Source organism: Mycetomoellerius zeteki, unplaced genomic scaffold (genome assembly GCF_001594055.1).
Source record: "Mycetomoellerius zeteki isolate Tzet28-1 unplaced genomic scaffold, Tzet1.0 scaffold3, whole genome shotgun sequence".
In the NCBI taxonomy this organism is placed as follows: domain Eukaryota; kingdom Metazoa; phylum Arthropoda; class Insecta; order Hymenoptera; family Formicidae; genus Mycetomoellerius; species Mycetomoellerius zeteki.
Window position 1 is genome coordinate 44,116 of NW_017257282.1, and position 6,235 is coordinate 50,350.

A 6,235-nucleotide genomic window follows, 5' to 3' on the forward strand; every position below is an offset into this window, starting at 1 on the left:
TTGTGCTAGGGTAACTCCTGTCTCGTTGAACATTGATAAATTTTTAAATGCTCGCCCTTAAAAAAATGATCTTAAAAATATTCGTAAAAAATGCATAATTTTTCAACAATCAATAATACAGTTCTTAATTTTTCAGAAAAATAAAATCGAGGAAAAAATACTGAGTTTCTTCCGGTTTTTTCTAAAGAATACGGAAAAATTTTAAAAGCACTCTTTTAAAGTGTTCTTAATTTTCCGGAAAAATAAAATCGAGGAAAAAATGTATATTTTTCGGTTTTTTTCCCGAAAAATACGGAATAAAAAAAAATACTTTCTTATAGTATTCTTAATTTTCCGGAAAAATAAAATCGAGGAAAAAAACTAAATTTTTACTATTTTTTCCAAAAAAATATTCTTTTAATAGGTTCTTTTTCACCTATATTTAAATTTAATGATAAAATATATTGCTTTAAATTATTTTAAAAAATTATTTTATTTAAAAAAATAGAAAATTTGTCTCAAATTTCAAATACAATGATACGATTGATACGAATTACGAACAATACGAACGAATACGAAAGATACGAAACGAACGATTGATATGATTATGAACGATTGATATTTATGATTATGATATTTACGAACATATCTGCAAACTTGTCGTACAACATAACAATACGTATGTTAGTCACGTTACGTGTATGGTTTCTTTTCTTAATTAATATTCAACGTCTTTGCCATAAGAGAGAGAGAGAGGGGGGGGAGGAGGGAGAGAGAGAGAGAGAGAGAGAGAGAGAAACTTATTCATAAATTCTAAAAAAATTTCTAAACGTTCTTAAAAGTTAGTTAAAAGTAAAAGAAATTAGTAATTTGAATATAAATAAAATTATTATAAAGAAAAAAGGCTGGAAAAATACAGCAAAGAAAAAACCGAAAAAAACTCAAATTTGGGTTTTTTCCCAAATTTTCCGAAAATTTATTCGGACTAAGAACACTAATCAATAATAATTAGGATTTGCTTTCAATTGATAGATAAGTTTAAAAAAAGAAGCGCCATAACGGTCAGAACGTTAAGATGTTGAACTATTGTAAATTCATTTAAATGAATTAATTTCAGAAATGATAATTGCTTGCCGATATGGTTGTCGGACTTTCAACGCAATCAAATCTGAAAATATTAAAAATTCCCCCAAATTCCCCAACTTGAATTTGGGGGGATTATTAATATTTTCAGATTTGATTGCGTTGAAAGTCCGACAACCATATCGGCAAGCAATTATCATTTCTGAAATTAATTCATTTAAATGAATTTACAATAGTTCAACATCTTAACGTTCTGACCGTTATGGCGCTTCTTAATTTAAAATTATTATGTTTAACATTAGCGGTCTTTCAATCTTATTATTGTTTAAAAAAAGAAATAAGAAAAATAAAGTCTTGGTCATGAAGAGAAAATAAATTGTTTAAACAGACATATCCGTTGTTTATGAATGAATACTGCGTTCGAATAAAAACGTATTGAACTAATTTACGTGCGAATATAAGACAAAATCTACAAAATAAAAAAAATCATTTATCATGGAAATTTTAAAGCATTTAGTTCTTTCGATATAATTGCAGTCTAGAGATTTATTCTCAACGCTTTAAAAAATAACAAATTTATCAGCAAAATTTTAACTCGTGGATTCATTTACGTATTTATCGTTGCAGACTGCAAGATAAAAAAATATTCCTTTCTATCGATTGTCATCATAAATATTTTACATAAATAGATTGCATCAGATAATTGAAATTCGTTTCCAATTTGATTAAGCTCAGATTGATTTCTTTCAATATTTAATATCTGCGATCAAGCGAAAGTTAAGAAATGATCTCAGTATGTGAAGTAGAAGTCTAATGAATTGACTTCTTTCTTCACTACAGCCGGAACGAAAAGCGTTATTAGCGCGACAATGCGAATGCGAACTTGTGCTAAAAAAAAGCCTCTAGCGACAGATGCGAGACAAAATTGCGTTCGTTCGAAACTGCTATAGAAACGACAGCTGCTTCGCTGGCAAGTCAGAAATCTCCTAAACCCTGTCTTACCGATTGCTACGACACTCTGATAATTTATTTTAAAGTTTAAAAACAAAAAAGCTATATTTCAAAGAATTGGAATTATTTATTTTAGTTACAAATTTTTAATATTATGATATGATGCCATAAGAGTCAATAATTATTTAATCTATTGTTTATGTATCTCAATACAAAATGAATATGTTTTTATTTAAACATAAAATAATTATTTAATAGCTATTATTATTAAAAGTGAATTTGAGAATTAATAAATATTATAATTATGAAATAATACGAGATACTTAATAGTTAGCACATTTAAAAAGACCGATTTTACCGATCGGTACATTAAAGTTGGACGATATGAATTCTCTTGTGAAAGATTAATAATCATTAACAATATTATTATATATTTTTTGCAAAACTATATACATAATTCTTAAGCAAGGCTTTAAAAATACTGTGCATATATGATATTGTCGTAAGTATTGTCATAAATAAAGTTTTTCAGCACATTAACATCTTTCTAATAGGATGCCTAATTGAGCATCAAATTATTAAATTACTTGTCAATTAAATTTGTGATATTACTACAGTAGTTTAATTGCTCGTTTATAAGTCCAAAAAACCAATTCGGCGCGCAGTTCAAATGACTACATATTTGATATATAAATTCATATGGAAATTATTTAAGCATCTAAGATCCAGCTTCGACCATTATAAGCTTTATAAACTCTTATTTATTGTGTATTCATACTCGTATATACGGTCTGAATAAATCGTTTATTAAAGTATTTTTATTCAAGAAATTGAATGTAGCAAGATTATATACGAATGATACTTTTATATAAATAAGTCACACAATAATAATAAAATAATTAAAATTCAGTGCTTGAAATTATATTATTTATGATTTTTTAAAACAATCCAAGAATTTGATACAACCTTCATATGTATAATATTTACATTAGAAGTCATTAGAAAACGCGAACCGATAAGCCTTTAAAAATAAGTGTACAGTGGATAGAAATTGCCATCAGGAATCAATACTGCTGTTTGTTCGGATGGCTATCGGGATACAGTTTTCCAAAAATTTTCTCTTTTTCAAATCTCCCTGGATGCATTCTGCCGAGAGCAGCCGGCCCATCGTGGGGGCAGATTGCACTCTTTGGCAGACCCAACTGAAAACATTTGCCACATGGCGCAGCTGCGCAACTCACGAGACCGCGGTGCCTGTTTTCAATTCATTTTTCATTGAATTTTCCCTTTCATTCGATCGACACGGCGAAGACAGAGGACGGAGATACTACGATCTTCGAAAATTGAAATACGAAAACGACTCGACAAGTAAACAGACAAACGAATACCATTTGTTTTGAAAAATTATATAAAAGAAAACAATATTTATTTTGTCAATCTTCTCGTACACGAATGCATTTGTTTCATCTGATCACTAAATATTGGATACCATTTTTTTCAATATGTTATACCTACTTCGAGATGACTCTTCTTCTGCGTGATTTATTAATGGTCATTTTTTAATTTTCTCATATACAAAGATATATTTGCATAATTTATATTAAATACACATTTTTCAAAATTTTAACAAGTTTCATATCATCCGCTAAAAAAAATACAAATGCCAGTATGACTGTTCTGTCTGACTGTATGGTGCAAGCTTATAAGTAATGTAGTACGTTAATTTATAAACAAACTACCGTAAATACGTACAATAATAGAGAGTTTTTGCAATAACGTGAATTCAGATACGGTGAACGCTAAAGTCACGCTATCCTTTTCTTAATTAGTTGTTAAGAAGAAGATAACCTGACCTTAGCGTTCACTGTATCTGGATAAACGCTATTGCAAAAACTCCCTAATAAAAATTGAACTAAACAGCGTTTGACACACACATTCAACTGATATTTTATAACGAGACATGTGCGACGCTTCTCTCTCTCTCTCTCTCTCTCTCTCTCTCTCTCTCTCTCTCTTAAATGTAGTTCGCTCTTTACTCATGTTTACTCACTTCAACCATCCTCAATCAAATTCCTCAAATCGTTTCTATAGGTAACTGTTATACATATAGATCAAATGTAATTGTTGCGAATTCGGAGAAGCATGAAGACAAAAATTAGGAAAATTAGAAACTAAAATTTTTTGGTTCTCTCTTCTCTCTCACAAATGTTTCACTAATAATCATTTTATAATATCCAAATACTAAATAGAGAGAGAGAGAGAGAGAGAGAGAGAGATAAACAAAGAATTTACTAATAACCGCAGGAATGACTGATCCGTATAGTCAGATCTTAGCAAAACCATAGACTCGAGCTCAACACACTGCGGATATTCACAAACATTTATACCTCACGCACACTCATATACATACATTTTGCGTAATATAATAACGTACAAGAAAGAAAAAATGGAATATTTAAAAAAATAGAATATAATCTGAAAACAAGGATAAAAAGCGGGGAAAAAACGCCGACAGAACATGTATGCTGCGTAATGATGTAACATCAGTTCGCTGGCGCTGGAGTTGAAGAAATTTTTCCCGAAAAAAAAAAAGTTCATTACTATTTCTTTTTCTCGTCTTCCCGCATATCTCGGATAATACCGTGAATACACGACATTATGACATGTGCGAATTGTATAATACGGACGGTGTCGTTGACGTCACAGTAATTAAACCGCGGTCGCTAGCGGCTCGCATTCTCGCTTCTCGCTAATTAATCGTAATTTATTAACGACATCTTTGCTTGGCATTCGAGTACGAGCAGGTGAATAGAAACAACATGGACGCGATTTCTTCCTTTTTTCGTCCTCTTCCATGGCTTCGAGCATAGTACCCTGACCCTAGGCACATGGCCAGCTGTCTCACTCCACCCCTTTTGTAAGAGGCACACACTCTAAGAGTGGGATTTGTCTATCCCTGCGCAGGCAAAGGAGGAAAGAGAAAGAATGAAAGAAAGAGAGAAACAGGGAGAGAGAGAGAGAGAGAGAGAGAGAGAGAGAGAGAGAACTGTATGGTACGCAAGGACGGCAGGATCGTCGGGCGAGAGAACCAGGGCGAAGGAACTTTTGTGGAGCCCGCGGAATAATTAGCATGCTCTCCTCAGCAGCCTAATTTTAATGGAACACCGACATACGGCGTTTCATATTGTAATTCGTCCTACATTGTAGCGCGCTCGCACGGTCTTGAATATTATTATCTACCGCGTTTCTTCCAGCGAAATCTTTACACACGCTGTAAAGTATCATGTATATAATATGCACTACTGCTCAATTGAATCCGAGCATCCTGAAGAAATTTAGACAAAAAATTTCTTGAAACATTAACTTTGTTCACAATAATTAAAGAATTTCCATGATATTGTAATATTCATGTATACAAATTAACTTATATAGCATTGAAATAAAGAATGTTGAAAATTTATGGGAAAGTTTCATAGGACAGCTATTTCATTCGTAATTTTCAGAAAGTTAGGATAAACTTATATCTATAATAAATATGGTGCAAACATGATATTTATAGAAATATGAATTAAAAGACAAATAATAAGAATCACAAAAATATTTGTTGCTTAATTGAAATATATATGTTGCGTTCTCGCTTTTCGTTAATTTGTCAATAAAACTAATGAATACTAAATAATCAATTTTTATCGCAACATGAAGTTTGTTTATAATTGTTAATAATATGCTGAAGACGTGGCGAATCATATAAAAAATCTTTGATGAAACTTATTAAGATATTTTGACTGTCTCTTTGAAATGCTTAACGACATGTGTTCCGAACTTCCGATATTTAAAAAAATATTAGAAGTATCTACGCCATTTCTCACAAATTTTTCAAGCAACGACTTTGTGTGCAAAAGATTTTTGTAAAATCTTTCAAGGACCTGACGATTTTCCAAAAACACCCGGTAGATTTCTGCAGACCTAACGTAGAGGTGCGAGTGAGGACGTACATGTGTATCGCATTTGTACGAACGCACGTTCGCAGTGTGTGCGCGATTGGCGCGAGGCGAGAGGGAATGAGAGAGAGAGAGAGAAAGAAAGAGGAAAGCCGCGAGAGGAAACGGGCAAGTGAGCACGCATGCACGCTCACGCGCTCGCGTGCACGCATGGTAGGCACGCATGCACGCAGACGGAGCGCGTACTCGGCTGCGAAAACCGGCGTGCGAAAAGCAGCCAA